We start from the raw sequence: 18975 nt of genomic DNA on the forward strand, positions 1-18975 counted from the left end.
CGCGCAATTGGATTGGAGCAGAAGCTGTGTTCCACTCACCAGAAGTCTTAAGATCCTGTGGCGGGTGTTGTGGGTAGCTGGCGAGTGTCTGTCCTCCATTTCTTTCCCTCTCTCTTGCTCTTCCAGCCTTGCCCGCTTCCCTTCCAGTTCACTGCACTCTGTGCTGACAGGACAGTAGTGTGTCCAGTGTCTAGTGATTATCGGAAAGAGATCTCTCCTATCATCCACCCTATGGCCATGGTTTCTAACAAAGCAAGAGTGACCACCAGCTTCTCAGCCACAGCTACACTCAGTCGCTTCACACAGATCATGGAAATCTCACTATTTGCTGCATGATCTGATGTATGGATTTCCCCTCCAAGCCCAGCACTCTCAGGGGCACAAAACCAAAATGCCTTCTCTTATGAGTGTTTGATCTGTTTTGTAAATCCACTAGCCAATAACCACACTGGGTGTGTTTGACCAATACCCACTAATTATTCCTATAAGTCCATTGATTCAAGAGCCATTCTTAGTGTCAAGGTAGAATTAGATCAAAGTTTGGCATTGCTCCAGAGAGTGGAGACGCTCTGAGATGTGGACCATATTGAGTAAGATATGCATTCATGTGTGATGCCTGCTCTTTGCACTCTAAAAGCAGAGAGAAACCCGACCTGCTTTTATGTTCTAGAAAATGAAGACATCCAATGAGACAGCTCCCAGCAGCTTAGCTCCTTCTCAAGGCAAAGGCAGGGATGCAAGGGGTGAGTGGGAACAGCTCAGACCCTCTGCTAATTTTTTCTGAGTTAGGCAGGGACAAGCAAGTGTCAGGATTTGGAGGGGGACTGAAGGGTGGGAAAGGAGATCAGCAAGTGTGCTGGAAATGACACAGTCTTCTGCTAGGGTGAAGGCAAAGGGGGTCACCCTCTTCTACTTATGATCTTCTAAATGCATTGTAAAAAAAAAAAAGAAATAAATAAAACTGTTACTTTTCCTGTCTATGTGGTAACCCCATCATCTAGTCTCCCCCTTACACTTTTGACTTGTGAGTGAGACCAGAAACAAAAGGTGCTTCTAATCCAGACAGCCATCTGTCCACACTTGACAGTGAGCGGAATTTGCCAACTCCCACTCTGGGGCTCTTGGGAGAGGCAAGATAAGTTCTATTCTGATAAAGCCCGAGGCCTAGCTCATCTGGTGAATCTGGGAGGCTGGGTCCGTGGGAAAGTGTACCTCCAGGAGGCGGATCTAGCTTCCTATCTGTCTGGAGGTGTTTATGTCAGACATAAGTATGGAACAGGAAAGAGAAACAGACAGCCCAAAGTTTTTAAGGACCTGATGGGGATCAGTTTTCCTCTGTATATGAGGGTTGCTCTCCCTAGTGCCTCTGCAGAATTCCAGATCCTGTCTCCATGCACAGGGAGTTAGTAGAGCTTGGGATGTGATAGCAAAGTCATTGATTTGGAGCCAAACTTCTTGCTGGAAGTTCACTATGAGTTTGGAGAATTCTGATCATTTCCTTTTGTGAGATGGAGAGGGGCTTCCCTTCCAGGGTGGCTCCAGACTTTAAAGGAGAAGATGGGATGAATGCATATAAATAGACTGGAAACAGAGGACCTTCAGCAAACGCCATTTTCACCCCTAATGTTTTCTCTGCTGAAGGAAGTTTGACCTTTGCAAACTCACTTATGCACAAGAGACGCTCATTTGACCACCCTTGGAAATGTTCACAGGATATACAAAGGTGTGTGAGCATTAGGCAGAGCAGGGTAAAAACACGTACATGGTGCTGAGCTGATCATAAATCTGAATGAAATAATTATGTAAAGTATTCAAGAGCAATTCCGCAGGAAGATGCCTCATCTGCCTTGATGGCCTTCTCAATTACTCATTTTTAGTATTGCATTATACAGTTCTCTGGCAATAATTATTAAACATTTCAACTGCACTGTGATATAAAACTTAAAAGGCTAATTTATTTCCTAGGCATTAGCCTACCTAGTATAAAATTTCCTGTTTATATGGTCCTATTTGTTTAAACCTATTTATCAGAGCGGTTCTCTAGCACTGAGTAGAAACACATGCCCCCTCTATGTGTGAGGGATGGGGGTGAATGAGGTGGGCCCAGCTATCCAGTTTTGTGTGATGTGAGCTCAGGTTCCCTGCTTGCTAGCCCCAGCTTCTGAATCCATAAAGAGGGAACTATTCCCACTTCACATGATCACTGAGATAATTATATGAAATAAATATGAAGTGCTGAAAGAAATGAGAGGTATGTCCGACTAAACACTAGATGCTATCGCTACATTTTTTGGGCATGTATAGTAGAGGCTCTTCCAAGTACATGAACATCAATCCTTTGCCAGGTATCAGGCCCAGAGGGTGCTGACCGAGCTTCATCGTGGGAGGTAACTCAGTACTCCAGGCAGCCAGGCAGGCATCTTCTTAAATAAACACGGCACAGACAGATCTGGATGGAAGGATGGAGAGGCAGGTGACTTTATCAAGGTCACTAAGTGACCCAAACAGAAGCCTGAACCAGATCTGCAAATCACCTGAGCCATCTCTCCAGCCCCCCCCCCCTTTTTTAAAAAAAGATTTATTTATTTATTTTATGTGAAGAAGGCATTGGATCCAATTACAGATGGCTGTGAGTCACCATGTGGTTGCTGGGAATTGAACTCATGACCTCTGGAGGAGCAGTCAGTGTAATCACCAACTCTTGAGTTCTCCCTCCGTGACCCCAGGCTTCTCTTAGGAAACCAAGTGGCATATTTCACCCGTCTGTAAGGGGGAATCCTGCTCTCGGTTCCAGAATTTACTAGCTGGAGAGATAAGTCAGTGGTTAAAAATATCACTGATTACTCTTCCAGGGGACCTGTGTTTGATTCTCAGAACCCACAGGGCTGCTCATCCAATACCCTTTTCGGTTTCCATGGGCAACATATACACACAGGCAAAACACTCGTGTACACAACATAAATACATAAATCTAAAATGAAAAGAACAATCAGAGGTGATTGGCATAGTCCTGGCATGCATACATGCACACACCTGCCCTAGATCCTAAGGAGCTGTCCACTGTGCTCCAAGCTCCCCAGCTGCACTGGACTTAGGGGTGGGCCAGCTGGCATGGTGCCCTGCATACCAGGCTGCAAGGAGCAGAACATGGCTGGAAATGTACTGAGATAGAGGAAGTGGCCTTTCTCAGAATTGTTGACAGCTAACATGACAGGAGAATGATAATGATAGTATTTATGATAATAATACACAGTGATTCTAACACACGCGGTGAGAGCTTTGTGCCAGGGACCTCTTAGTGCCATTGTTGATTGACTCATTAAAACCCTTCCAGCCCGCTGAAGGGGATACTGTCATTACCACCCATTCTACAGAAAAGAGAACCACTCAGTCTGGAAAAGATATACTGAGTGTGAGCAAGACTGCTGGGCCCGGCCAGACCCCTTCCCCTACAGCACTGTCTGTTGGCAGAAGCATCCCCAATCCCACTTGACTGTCAAGAATTGGTGCAGGCTCTGCCTCTAGGCCTCTGAGGTGTGGTGGATGGGTCAGGGCCGGGCTTGTGCTTAGGGGCATAAGGAGGAGTATTGCTGAGCCGACAGTCTTTCTAGATTCCTTCTCCCACGCAGCGTCAGCCTCTTCCTCCAAGTAGATGTTGGGCAAATATTTAGAGAGCATCACTCTGAAAGGAGGCCAAGTTACTAGTCAGCCCAGTGCACCCACACTTCTTGGTCCAGCCCTGCTCCCAAGGCTGGCCTGCTATGTTGGCTCCCTGTGTACAGCAACCCACACAGCATAAGGACTGATTTAGTCTGCTGTTAATGGGAACGTGATCTGGTGGCTCTGGGAATGAACTGTTGGTAGATTTGGAGGTTGTGTGCCCAGAGAGGGATTCCAGAGGGGCCACAGACCCTGTTTGTGGCTCAGTCACCTCCTGCCATATTCCTGAGTGCTTCTTGGGTCTAGAAGCAAGAGAATACCCCTAGGGCTGATAAAATGAAGCAGTAAAAAAGTAGGAGAGATGAATAAAACAAAGATAAGAATCTGTTCGCAGAGGCCCTAGTGAAAGGGTAGAATTCTGGTAACATTATTGAGGAGATAGGGTCTGAATCTTCATGGCCCAGCCATGGGACCCAGTTCTGCCAGGTGGGGTGGTGCACACGTGTCAGGCAAGCATTCAGGCGGGGAGGTAGGAGGATCTTGAGTTTGAGGTCAGTTTGAGCTACATAGTATGTTTGAGAGAATCCTGGGCCACATGCAGAGACCCTGTGTCAGAAAACCAAACAACAACAACAACAACAACACAGAAAGAACAGAAAAGGAGGGGCTGCCCCTCCAAAGCCAGCTGCACAGCCCTTCATCCTGTTTCTGGTGGGTTTGGAAGAGCTTGCAAAAGTGTTGAGGTTCTTAGCGCACATACAAAGCAAACACAGCTTGTTACAAATTTCCCAGTACAGATGGAAAGGCTACAAGGAAACAAACCAAGCATTTGAAACAGTTGGCGTTATGCCTCCTTTACTTTTCGGTCTTTGTAAACTTTTCCAATAAAAAGCTTGCTTTTTGGAACAATATAAGCCAGATCTTTAATATTAAGAAATCTACCTTGAAAGCCCTTTCTTAAAAGACAGAAGTATCTATCTTTCCTTCAGTGATTTTCAAATGAAAATAACAAAACAAACAAGCAATAACAACTCCCCGGGGAGGGCTGGGGAGATGGCTGGGGAGTTAGGAGCCCTGGCTACTCTTGAAGAGCGCCTGAGTTCAGTTCCCGGCACCCGCAAAGTGGGTGACAACCTTCTTACTGCCGGGAGACCTGCTATTCTCGACTGATGTCTGAGGGAAGCTCACATATGTGGTACAAAGACATACATGCAGGAAAACACACAGATAAAATAAAAACAAAGATAAACCCTGCAAGGGCTCAAATGATAGTAATAGGCAATCTAATGGGTGGCATTATTTTCTCTGGATTTTTTCAGATTTTATTGTAGTTAAAAATTTGATCCTAGGAAGACTCAACAACAATTAATTCTGTTTAATCTTACATTAATTTCAGAAAAACTAAAGATATAAAATGTAGGCACTAAGGATAATCACAGTAGTCTCCAATTGTAAACAACATATGCTCAACACTTTAATTTTTGTTAGTTAAATGAATAAAGTGGACTATGTTTCAGCCAAGAACAATTTTACTGAGATTATATATTGAATGGAAAAGAAAGATGGTTATGATATACTGCAGAATGGAGCAAGATATCTGAAAGGTTGATTATGAGATAGGAAGTACAATAAAATCCTGCATCTAGAAGTGTGTATATGAATATATATACATATATGAAGCAAATACATACTGTACATGTATATGTGTATGAAAAGATATACACAAGCATCAAAAACTGCTGTATTGCAATACAATAACAAGTAGTATCTCTGTCTGTCTGTCTGTCTGTCTGTCTGTCTGTCTGTCTGTCTGTCTGTCTCTGCCTTTGGATTTTTCTGTAATGAACTGTTGCTGCTAGCGCAGTAATAACAAGGGTCATTCCTGTCTATGTAGGATGTCTCCTGGGTTAGTCAATTCCTGGTATTGAGAGAATTCCTGTTCTCAGAGATTTGGAGCATGCCTGGTTAGGACAGGGGTGCTTGCCATGAAAAGGGAATTACAGTAGACTGAAGCCTTATTATTATTATTATTATCATTTGCATTTTGCTGGAATACTAAAGAGCATTCTAGAGGCTTGTCCCAAGTCATTCACCTAGAAAATGGCAGAGCTGTGTTTGGATCCAACCCCACCTGACTCAGAAACCACTGACAGTTGTAGCTTCTGCCCTACCCACCCCTCCCTTCCCCAAAGATGAAATGTTGGAGGTGGGTGGCGTGGTGCATCTTGCCTCACTTCCAACCCCTGTCTGTGGCTCTCAGTGTCCCCTATACTACCAGACTCAGCAATTCACATTTAGAAATTCCACTGCCCTGTCCTCATGCCTAGTGACTCAGCTCACTTGCAACCCAGACCAATAAAGACTCAAGGAATGACTGTCTGCTTAAGCAACCATTCTCACCATTTGGGGATTATTACACCATTGTCCCCGACAGGCCCCCAGCATTGTGATGCCCAGGCACTGATCACTGGGCTCCCGAGTCATCCTCTTAATCACATTTCATGTTCCCTGCAGCAGAAGCTATTCTTGGTCACAAAGTCAGCTTGTCTAAACTTCAACTCTGCCCCAAGACCACATTCCTGGGACCAGTTTCCTGCTGTGGAGACAGTTCATGCTCAATTACCTGACACCTACACCCCACACCCCCCAGTTATCTCCTGGGAATGACTGCTTTCCCTCACCTATATGTTGGGAGCTCTGCTTCCCTGTTGAAGGTGTTTATTATGTCACCAAGAGGGACATTTGAATAGTAGTCACCTATGGACACTGTTGCATGGCCTACTGTTAGAACATTTGTGACTTCATTGGGCTCCTATGCCAAGCATCTCTCAAGGCTGTTTGCTGGATGAGGATGGTGGTGTGATAAGTCAGAACAGAGAATGCAGATCAGAGTTGAGAAGGGGCGGGGAGGGGGTTAGGCTTAAGGAAACAAGTCTGGAAAGAGATAAATGGGATGAGGGAGGAATAGACATTCTAAGCCTAAAAGTAGATGATGTTTTACATTTCAGGAGGACATGGTTTACGATCAAGACTAGAGCTCTGATCAGCAGAAAGCTTTGAAAGCCTGGAGAGTCATGCTGATAAGGTGGCATAGAATATCCTGGGATGGAGATGTGGCATGGAGACTCAATGCCCAAGTTCAGTGACTGTCATTGAAAAGATAATGACAGAATACCCTTCATACTTGAAAGAGCTATTCGGAGCCAGATACTCAGCCAGTTACTTTGACAATAGCAAGCGTTATGGATGTCAGACGTATACACACACAGACTTTGGTGAGTGTCTGCTTCACCTAGCTGACTGGAGACTGGTCACAGAATGAGATCTCTGTGTCTTTAATCAGGAATCAAGCAGCCATTTTACTAGCAAAGCTTTCTCAGAATGACTTTAAACACATAGGTAATCTGAAAGGCTTTGATTTGATCTGCATATAAAACAGAAATGTAAGCTTTAGCATGTTTTAGTGATACCCTTAAAAAATATTTACTTAGGGGTTAGAGAGATGACTCAGTGGTTAAGAGCACTAACTCCTCATCCACACAGGACCCAAGTTCAATTCCCAGCACCCACATGACAGCTCATACCTGTTTGTAACTCTAGTTCTAGACACAGTACCCTAACAGGACCCTAACACAGACATACATGCAGGCAAAACACCAATGCACAGAAAATAAAAGTAAACCATAAATAATTATATTCAACTTCCCACCATAATCTGTTTTAATTTTTTTCCTCTTCAGTGTTGGGGAAAGAAACCTAGACTGAAATGAACGGCTATTGTTTAGATGGTGGCTAACATGGGAGACTTTCCAGGTCCAGTAGGGACAGGGCTGAAGTGTGAAGTCAGTTAGGGTTGTGGAAAGACGAGCGGGCTCATGCAGATCCAAGGCTGTTTTGGAAGAAGCTGGTATTTTCTGAGGAGCAAAGCGCTGTTGGGAGTTCTCTGAATCCAAGGAACAACTCCTTCTGTTCAGTGCTTAATTACCATCTGGCCTCTGAGATTGAGGATAAACAGCCATATTTACCTGAGGTGGCTTCCATAGCTTGGAAAACATTCTTTGTTGTTTGAGTTCTGGGCCAGGGGCCTTAGCCTTCTCCTCACCTAGTGTTTGTCAAAGTCCAACTGCACCAAACTAGGCCTTGGGTTCAGATAGCTTTTGGGTAAGCATCCAGACCAGAACACATTGAGTTTCTTGTCAAGGGAACAATATGACCATGTTAAACACCCGTAGTACAGTAGATTATAATTCAATATTTGATGCCTTTGACCTTTCCCATGTGGTCAGCCAGACTTGGGGCTCAAAGCACCTTCAGAAGTTCTTTATGACAAATGAGCAAATGGAGTCTCATTTGTGCAAATCCAAGAAACTTGTTTAGACATCCACAAAACTTCACAGGGGACCCTGAGCCCCGTTTAGGAAAATGTAAAGCAAGAGGCTGCTTATTGCAATGAAGTCCTTGGTGTTTCAGAGCAGGATGTTTAGTTGTGAGCTCCTCTGGTGCATGTGGTTCTGTGGGACAAAGCCTGACTAGATAGAAACGTCTGTGTGACATTTGAAGGATGATGCCACAGGAGGGTGGCAGCATAGAGGAGAGAATGGGCATTCCAGCCAAGGAGCCCTGAGCTCCACCCCAGGCTCTGCCACTCTGGGACTGGAACATTGTAGCAGTTTCCCCAATAGTTTTTCTTCTTCGATATCTCAGGGGGATTGGCAACAATACATGTAAAGTCTCTTGCCAGAAGGAAGCACTAAAAAATGCTAGCTGTGACTATTGTCAAGGCCATTAACAGTATCTAAGAAAGCAACATGCAAAGTCCAAAGTCCATGGACTGCAATGAAAGGGACCCAGGCAGAGACTGTAGCCAAGCCAGAGATACAGGAGTCTCACAACCAAAGGAAGGGCAAATTCATATGACCCTCCATGTCCACACCAACTGAGGGTCGGAAACATTTTTTAATAAAATATTAAAACATATGCATAACTATTACTATTTTCTAAACAGTAGGCTGTAATAACTACTTCCATTCTATAGATATTGCAGGCAATCTAGAGACGATAAAATTATAAGGAATGATCTGCATATATTATATGTAAATACTGTGCAGTTCTACACAGTGCTGGAACCAGTTTCCCACTGACCCTGAGGCGGCCGCACACATCATTCTTAATGACATGTTTGATGTGTGCCAGGCACCATGCTAAGTGCTGAGGAAACATGGATTTTTAAAAGGCTCGGGAAGTAGGCATTGATCAGGCTTTAGCAGGAGGAAGCCCACAAGCAGAGATGCCGAGAAGAACAGGGGTAGAGAGATGGAGCCGAGTGAGGCTCGGGTAGGGGAGCAGCATCAAACTGCTAAAGATGGCGGTCGTGATTCTGGAAGCTGTGGGGGTGATTTTAGGAAGAGGACTTCAAATTTTGCTGCATGTTTTTAAAAGGTTCCTCTGACTTTTCCTATGGAAAAATCAGAGCAAGGGGAGAGAGTGGGTTTATATCAGTCCAACTTAGCCTGGGTAATAGTTAAAGTGGTTGGAGAATCCCAAGTGCTGAGATAAAAATAGTCTTTTTTGGGGTGAGGGGGGTGGGGGTGAGGACAATGGCAGATCCAAGAATGGCATCTATTGTTTCTGAACTGTATGATTGGGGTAGGACCAAAGTCAGAGAAACATGATTAGATCAGTTATTAACAAGGTGGCTTTGAGGTATGTGTGTGTGTGTGTGTTTAATCCCAAAGTAAAGGGAACTAAGGGTGGAAGGTTGAACCTAGAGCTCAGAGAGACCACCAAGACCTGAAATGTGTCAACTCAGGAATCCCTCCACAGAGGCAGTAATTAAAGCCCTGAGCTGAATGAGACACCTGCAGAGACAGAACAAAGGCATATGGGAGAGGGTTTAACTGTGAGCCTGGAGCTATTGAAAGCCAGCAGAGGAGGGCAAGTGGGCAGAGAAAGTAGAGAAAGAATGGGTGGGGAAAGCCAGGATGGGCCTAGGAGGAGACCAAGAGGGAGATAAGCCTCAGTGCGGGGTGGGGTGGGAGATTGGTAAGGACCAGGACCAAATAGATTGAGCATTGCAGAGGGTTTAGCCAGAGACATTTTGATAGTATGCACTGAAAATACACAGAACTGGGTTTAAGAATGTGGAGGAGGTGAAGGCAGTAAGTTTGGTCAAGATTTGGCTATGATGGAAAGGAGAAAGGGAAGATCAGATCGTTATGGGGTACGGGGAGGCTAAGAGAGGGTCTTTTAAATGGGAAAGAGTGGAATGTGCTTAAGAGCTTCAGGGAAAGGTTTTGTTTGCAGAGAAGGTTGAATCTAGACTAGAGAAAAGGGACAAGTGTTGGAGTCAGGAAACAAAGCAGATGGGAGAGAGAAGGATTGTGTCTCTGTCAACACAGAGGAGAGCCAGGTGGTGGTGGCGGGAGAGAAAGGGCCTGTTCTGATAATGCTGGGCTGTTCGCTTTGGCCAAGTGAGAGGGTACAAGTGGGAGAGAAGAGAGGAGGGCTGGAGGAAGATTTAAACCTCTGCTGTGACTGGGAATGAGATAGGACCTTTGCGTCCCATCTCATTAACACGTCTGCGGCAGTGGTGGGGTGGAGCTGGGGTTGGGAGACAATAAGGTTGGACTCCGCTGACCAGATCCCAAAGCTCTATGAAACAGCACAAAGACTTTTTTTTTTTAAATCAAACTAAAAAGATACAGCAGCCACGACAACAAAGGTCTTGCATAAACCTTTTGAGAATAAAAACACAAGAATCTAACAAGCTGATAAAGATGATGGAGGAAGAAAGACTTGTGAGACTTTCTAGATGTCAGAATATATTGTAATACAAAGTGGGGATGGGGGTGAAGGTTAGGGGGGCAGACTAGAAAGGCCATAACCAAGTGAATTTGGGGAAGCCTGGTACGTGTTAAGATTACCCTCACTGGCTAACAAAGTCTTAGTTTTGTTTGTTGGCTCTTTGGGAAGGAAGGGCTGTGGTTCAGTGGTAGGATGCTTGCTGAGCATTTGGAATAGCCTGGATTGGATCCCCGGCACCGAAAAAAGGACCCTTTAATCTGATTTGGATAATAAATTACACATTCACTCTGCATGAAGAGGGCGGGGGGTGTGTGTGAGAAAAAGTGCCATTAAAACTAGGTGACTCTGGTTGCTGGTTTGGCCTGTAAGGAGCTGAAAGATGGCACATTGTCCATTCTGAATGAACAGGAAACAAACAAACAAAACCAAGTCTTTTGAGGAACTGCAGAAAAATAAGTCAACAAAGGGAACCCGAGCATGTGAGTGGCTGCAACCCCTGAAAGTCCACATGCTAGTACTTGTCTCTATTAGAAATAGACTTTGGACACTATTAGATTATGTAATTGATTGATCAGTAATTGATTCAGGCCCTTTACAAGGGGTCTGAGGGGCCTATCTGTCTCCCACTGTGGAAGGGTGTGGTGCAATGAGGCCCTCTGTGAAGAACAGACTTTGGCATTGGCTCCTAGCCTCCGGATTTGTGAGAAACACAGCACACTGCTTATTAGGGCTGGTCTGTGCTGGTTTACTATTAGGACCTGAGAGGAGCAAGAGAAAGAGCCACTTGCTGTCCCTAATATCAAAGAGGCAGTCAAGCAAATAAAGAGAATCACCACTTAGCAAAGCAAAGCCTTCCATGGCAACCCTGGCCAGGGCAGGAAAACCTGCCCCGAGGCAGATGAATTATGTGGGTGGGTGGGGGGTGGGGTTCCCTGGGCATCCTTCCAAGAGCTAAAAGCACCAGAGAGACCCAGACATGGGGAGGTCCCAGAATGTTTTGTGAGTTTAATGCCAGAAGATCTACCAAGCTCTCAACAATGGAAAATGAAGGGAAATCTCTCATGTGTCCAGTATTTTGTGATAGCCAAGCATTCTTCTCTTAATCATGCCTGTTAGTAGAAGGAGATATGCCAACCCTAGGCAAGGGAAATACCTAGCTCTAAGCCCCTAATCCAGCCAAGAGTGGAAAATGCGATGTTCAGATGACCTTCCTAATCCAGGGTCACTCTCACCAAAGGATGGAGACCCAACTACAGGACTGGAGACCACTTCCTCTCCTCCCAGATCCCATAAAAAGCCCTATGTTTGGCAGTTGAGTTGACCTTATCTATCACATCTGCTTTCCAACAGGAAAGGTTAAGGCCCATTAAAGGATTTAAAAAGAAAAAGGTTCAGAATCAGGGTAGAGTCAGATAAAGCTGGAAGTTTGGGATTATAGTAGGAATTTTAAAACAATGCAATTAAAATGCTAAGCGCGCCACAGGTGAGAACAGGTGGGAAGGAAATGGAGATCCAGGCCCAAGAATGATGGACAATGCTCCCCATCAAAAACAGCATAACAGAGGTGAAGAATGGTGAAGAATGCTGTCTGTGGACTTGTAGCAGAAAGCACAGCTGGGGAAGGAATCTCTGAGGTAAAGATGCATCTTTGGGAAAGTGAGGAAGGAAAAAAAAAACAGAGAGAAAGGAATAAGGTAGAACACAGTATCTAAGAATTGTGGGGTGAGCACAAAGGGTACAAAATGTGTGTGAGAGTCTGGGGAGGAGGAAAGTGGAAGTTACAGCTGAAAGTTGGGTACCACATCCCAGACCTAGGAAGCAGAGACCGGGAGCCTTAAGTCAGCCTGGGCTATCTAAGTCAACCCAGTTTTAAAAACAAATACACACGAAGAAAAAGAAAATACCAACAAACCACAGAAAAGTAGAAAATAAAGAAAGAATGAAAGGATTTAACTTGATTTAAATATTCAGGGAAAGAAAGAAAGAAAAAAAAAAAAACAGAACTCCAAACTGAGAATTCTGTACCCTGCAAAATTATTCTTTAAAAAGTGAAGACATAAAGGCTTTCTCAGACAAATAAAAACTGAGAGGATTTGTTTCTAGTTAGAACTGAATTTCTAAAAATGGTTTTTAGAAGGTGTTCAGAGAGAAGACAAATGATATAGCTCAGAAGAACATCAGAAAAGGAATGTGAAGACAAAAAAAAACACCCTCTTTTTCTTAATTGATCTAACAGGTGACAACTTGTTCAGAACAAAATCAGCAGTGTACTGTGTGTGTGTGTGTGTGTGTGTGTGTGTGTGTGTGTGCATGCGCTCATATGCAAGCTTCTGTTTAAGGGAAATGAACAACAATGACGACATAAAGAATGAGAGGAAAGGATCTGTTGCCTTTGTTATCCTAAGGTATTTACAGTACTGTGAAGCAGTCTGCTGTAATTTGAAAGTGGAATTTTATTTACTCTAAATGTATGCCACAAATTGTAGGCTACCCATTAAAAACAGGCTTTTTGTCTCTTTTTATTTTTGGTGTATGTGGTTTTTGCATGTGTGAGGTAGGGGTGGGGGAGGGCAGGAGCAAGTGCCCAGGCAAGCACACATGGGAAGGACAGTGGTCAGCAGGAATCTGCCATTCTCTGTTCCTCCCAATGAGAGGAGTGAGTCAGGCTGACTCCATGGCAGGCTTCAAATTGGCAGTTAAGGAGACTAGGCCTAACTCTTTGTTTCCAAGAACTGGGCAAGTCCAGCCAAGTCAGTTAACAACAGCAACAACAACAACAACAACAACACCCAGGCTTCAGGCAGCTAGTCAAAAACTAGAAAGTACCCAGCCACCTAGCCTGAAGCAAGGACAATGGGTCATCAAGTTTCCAGATCTACCCCAGACTTCCTCAGTAACAATTTCCAGTCTCCATGCCCCAATAATGGAATGCTCGTAGGTAGAGATGGAGTAAGAGAGAGGCCACCTACCCCACAATCCCCTAACCAGCTTTAAATCTACCCTTTGAGCTCCTTTGGTTGTCTCTCTATCTTGGAAATGGGGAGACCCCAGCATGCTGGACTTCTGCAGAATAAAACACTGCATTTACATGCTATGTGAGTCTGGGGTATCATTCTTCAGCAAATCATAGAACCTTATAGTTTTGCTTGAGTTCTCTATTGCAGATAGACTAGTTGGCCAGCTCCAGTATCCACCTATCTCTGTACTCCCCAAGCTAAGGTAACAGTGTGTCACTACACCAAAAGTTTATGTGGGTGCTAGGGATCTGAACTGAGGTCCTAATCTTTATTTTTTTTTAATGTGCTTACCAACTAATCTATCTTTCCAGCCCCCAAACAGATTTTAAAAAAATTTAAAATTGTTCAGCTATGAAAGGAAATGGAATAAAAAATATTCAGTATTGGCTGGGTATGGTAATATATACTTTGAATCCCAGCACTGAAGGTGCAGAGGCAGGCAGATCTCGGTGAGTTCAAGGACTACTTGGTCTACAGAGTGTAGAGTCACAAGGGGAGAAAAAGAGTGAAGGACGAAAGTGGGCAGGAAGCAACAAAGATAACTCATAGAAAGGAGTAATAAATATAATAAATATAAATCCACTAATCACCTTGAATTTCAGTGATCTAAATGCACCAATTAAAAGACAGATTGTCAGAAACAGATGTACCATGCTAGCGTTAATCAAAAGAGGGCAGAGAGTGACTCGCTAAGAGACTTTTAATCACAGACAACGTCAGAGCAGGAGTGGCCATTATGAGAAAAAGGAGCATTATGCAGACTTAAATAAATTAGTTCTTGAAGAAGAGACAGCAATCTATGTATTTGAACAAAGAGCATCAAAAACATTCAAGGCTAAAATCTCCAGAAAAAGCCAAGCTGGAGACCTCAGCACACCTCTAACAGGCGTGGGCAGACCCAGGAAGCTGGGGGAGGAGTATTGAGAACTTAGTTGAAGACAACAGTACCATCACTCGCCTGCTAACTGGCAGCATCGACCACCTCACTTGTAAACAGTACTTTTCACATTCTTAGATTTATGTGGTGTGTTTGCCAAGCTAGAGCACATCCTGAGCCCTAAAACAAGCCTTCACTAATCTAAAAGAACAGACATCACACAATGCCCATTTTCAGTCTGCACCAGAATTAAACAGGAAGCCAGTAACAGCAAGTTTGAAAATTCCAAAACACTTGGAGGGTAAATAGCCCATTTCTAAGAAGAACTTTTTACATACTTCAAATAAATGAACAGGAAAATACAGTTTACCAAAGTATGTGTGATGTTATAAAAACAGTGCTTCAGAGGGTAATTTACAAGATTGAATGGTATTATTCAATAAAAATCTAAAACACAATGGTCTGAGCTTTTACCTTAAGAAAGTAGAAAAATTATAGCAAATGAAATCTAGGACATTCTCAACATACAAATACTTTTTAAAAGTAGTAGAAATCAATGAAATTGAAAATATGGGATCAGTAGAGAAAGATAACAAGGCCCAAATCTGGTGGCTTTTTTTTTGTTTTGTTTTTTGTTTTAAGATTCCTGAGCTGAACAGTCTTCAATCAGTCTGAAAAAGAAAAGACACCAACTACTGAAGTAGAAACTAGAGAATGGATAGCAGCACAGACCCTAGAGTTACAAATATTTTTAATAAATAATGTGCGACTCTAATAACCACACATTTGCTAACCTGGACTGAAACAGCCCAATTCCTTAAAAAGATATAATCGTCCAAGACTCTTATCAAAAGAAATAGACCTGTGTCTCTTCAAGAGATCAAATCAATAATTAATAATCTCCCAAAACAGAAAAAAAAAACCCACACCTAGACAGAGTCACTGGTGACTAATTAAAGAATAAATTTGAGAAGGTGTTGGGGGGAAACATGGGAGGGGCCAAAGGGGGAGGAAGGCTAGTGCAAATGATATAGCTCTCATATATAAAATTCTAAAAAATAAAAATATAAAATGTATAAATATAAAATAGAGGAATACAAGATTTTATCCAAAAACTTATAAAAAAGAATTGTGCATTGTGATATCTTCTTTAGTCACTGTGCTGCCTAATTTTATGTCAACTTGACCCAAGTTATAGTCATCTGAGAGGAGGGAACCTCAATTGAGAAAAGTGCCTCTGTAAGGTCAGGATGCAGGCAAGCCTGCAGGATATTTTCTTAATTAGTGGTCAATGAGGTAGGACCCACTAATGTAGGGAGGCCTCTCTTCAGCTTGTGGCCCCGGGTTTTATAAGAAAGCAGGCTGAGCAAATCCACGGTAAGCAAACCAGTAAGCAACATGGCCTCTGCATCAATTTCTGCCTCCAGGCTCCTGCCCTGTTTGAGTTTCCTGTTCTGACTTCTTTTCAGTGATGGATTATGACGTAGAAGTGTAAGTCAAATCAACCCTTTCCTCCTCAACTTGCTTTTAATCTCGGTGTATCATCACAGCAATAGTAACCAAGTACCAGGATTTTGGGTTATTGCCGTGTCAGATCTGCCCGTATGATTTTGGGGTGATTGTGGAAGGACTTTGGAACTTTGGGATGGAGAATCATTGAGTGTTTAAACTTTGATGGGCTGTTCTGTGGGAGCTTGGGAGAAAAGAACATTGAAAGCAGTGCAGAAGATGGGGGCCTCGCTTGTGAAATTTCAGAGGGAAGTTTGAAAATCCTTTAGTGACTCTATCAAGACAGTTTGCTATTTTAAGTTAAGAATCGGTGGTTCTGGTTGGCTAGAACTGAACCAGCTGTGATTACAAAGGCACCGGCATCATCCGAGGTGACATCCTCTGGGAAGTGTGTGCTCAGGGTCAGAACACAGAAGCTGTGTTCCAAGGGTGCCCAAGGTTGTACCTCCTGCTGGGAGCTGAGCTTGGTAGTGTAGAGGTTGCACATGTGATACTGGTTTTGAAGGCATGAAGGAGTCATGGAGAGCAGCTGAAGCTTGGCGCTGTATGGCAGAGCTAGTGTCCCTGAAGAGAACACAGGAGAGGGAAGTGCAGCCAGTATAAGCAGCAGAAGACTCTGGCATTTTGGTGATGCTGGTACATGGGACAACCACCAAGAACAGCAGTAGCAGTGGAGTAAAACCAGCCAGCACACAAAAGACAAGTTGTTTGTACTGCAGAGGGGCAGAGCCAGAGAAGTGACCCAAGCCTTTTAGAGGAGCCCAGAAGATCATGACTGGATCCCAGACATTGGACGTCCAGTTATTTACACAGTTGGGAGTTTGGTTTTACTTTGTTCAGTTTGTGACTGTGGCCTGGCTCTTCCTTTTTGAAGTAAGAAAGTATGTAATATATTTTTGATTTTACAGGAGCCCACAGTTGAGTGACTTTAAACTTTTAAAGAGATGTGGGAGTTTTACAAGGACTTTGGAATTTTAAAGAGAGTTTTGGTGTTTTAAAGAGTCTTTGAACTTTTAAGTATTTGAATTTTTAAAGACTACAGAATTTTTAAAAGTTGGAATATTTTTATTGTGATGTCAATATTAAATGTGTGATCTTGAGAATGAACAAGAAAGGAAAGGTTGTGGCTTACCACTGATATGTTTGTGTGTCAGGATGACAAGGGGTTAGTTGTGCTGGGTAATTTTATGTCAACTTGACACAAGTTATAGCCATCCAAAAGGAGGGAGCCTCAGTTGAGAAAATGCCTCCATAAGATCAGGCTGTAGGGTGTTTTCTTCCTTTTTAATAGTTAAAGAAAGGGTTTTTATTGTAGATATGAGGAAGAATACATCCGTCTTGTATTCTTCCAGAGCAGAGGCATCTGGAAGAGTCCAGAGTAGAGAGGAAGTAGTAGATTAAACATGACCAGAAGGCTGAATGTGCCCACAAGATGGGGAAAAGGGAGACAGAGGAGAACATGAAAGAGGGCCAAGGGCGAGTGGTGTGTGTGCCTGGAATGGAGGGGTTGCGCAGGAATGAGCTGCTGGGGAAAGGGAAGCCCTTGGGCTGGAGAGATTTAGTGGAGAGGGTGAGATGAGAAGAACTGGGGAGACCCACAAGTACAGAGTGTGTCTGGAGGCCAGCCTGTGCTTTGGTATGCTAATAGACACCCCAGTTATCCATATGTCCCAAGTTTCTTTTAGACCAGACAAAATGCTCACCCAACTCTTTCTACCCAGGATTCTCCTCATCAGACCCGGCATGTCAACAGTAGCTCCTCTTCCTTGTTTTCATTGGCAGCCCCTGTCAGTTCTTCCTTTGCAGCCTCTCTAATCGCCTGCTTACCATTCTCTTTCCTTCCCCAAGTCCCACCTGGGAGGATGCCTGACCAATTTCTCTTATGAACATTGATGTAAAAATACTCAATAAAATGCTCACAAATCAAATCCAGGAACACATCAAAACATCATCCACTGTGATCAAGTAGGCTTTATTCCAGGGATGCAGGGATGGTTCAATATATAAAAATCCATCAACAGTAATCCACCATATAAACAAACTGAAAGAAAAAAAAAAGAATCACATGATCATAGCAGTAGATGAAGAAAAAGCCTTTGATGAAATCTAACAGTCCTTTATGTTAAAATTCTTTGATCAGGGATACAAAGAACATACCTAAACATAATAAAAGCAATATACAGCAAACCAATAGCTAACATCAAATTAAATGGAGAGAAACTTAAGGTAATCCCACTAAAATCAGGAACAAGACTGCCCACTCTCTCCCTGTCTATTCAACATAGTACTTGAAGTTTTAGCTACAGCAGTAAGACAACTAAAAGAGATCAAGGGGATACAAATTGAAAAGGAAGAAGTAAAAGTGTCGCTACTTGCAGATGATATGGTAGTATACATAAGTGACCCCAAAAATTCTACCAAGAATTCCTACAGCTGATAAACACCTCCAGCAAAGTGGCTGGATACAAAATTAACTCAAAAAAAAAAAAAAGAAAAAGAAAAAAAAGAAAATTCAGTAGGGCATTTTCTTAATTAGCAATCGATGGGGGAAGAGCCCAGCCCATTGTAGGTGGTACCATCCCTGGGCTGGTGGTTCTGGGTCCTATAAGAAAGCAGTCTGAGCCAGCCACCTTTCTATGGCCTCTGCATGAGTCTCTGGGTTCCTGACCTGTTTGAGTTCCTGCCCTGACTTCCTTCAGTGATGGAAAAATGCAAGCCAAATAAATAAACCTTTTCCTCTCCAACTTGTGTTTGGTCCTGATGTATCATTAGCAATGATAATCTTAACTAAGACAGTGGGAAATCCCCTGATAAGTTCCCCATGCTTCAGTAAATAACTTCCCATATCTGCTCATGCAAGCAACTCTAATTAAACCAGAGGGGACACACACACACACACACACACACACACACACACACACACCATGAAAGCCCTAAAGCCCTAGAGATACTTGTTGGAATGAAGAATTTCCATGGAAGAGGAAAGGGGATAAGAGAAGGTGATAAGAATTAGAATTAACTAAGAGTTAAAATAAGAACATGAAACTGTCAATATGAAATAAAGATAAGCTGGGCAGTGGTGGCGCATGCCTTTAATCCCAGCACTTG

At 43.3% G+C, this 18975-nt stretch overlaps 1 protein-coding gene across 1 annotated transcript in view; it reads left to right on the forward strand.

Moving 5' to 3' along the window:
• The window catches only part of Spon1 (spondin 1), a 279250-nt gene that overhangs the window by 57320 nt on the left and 202955 nt on the right, over positions 1-18975 (forward strand). The gene's annotated exons all lie outside the window — the stretch shown is intronic.

The sequence above is a fragment of the Mus caroli genome, chromosome 7 (genome assembly GCF_900094665.2).
Source record: "Mus caroli chromosome 7, CAROLI_EIJ_v1.1, whole genome shotgun sequence".
Classification (NCBI taxonomy): Eukaryota; Metazoa; Chordata; class Mammalia; order Rodentia; family Muridae; genus Mus; species Mus caroli.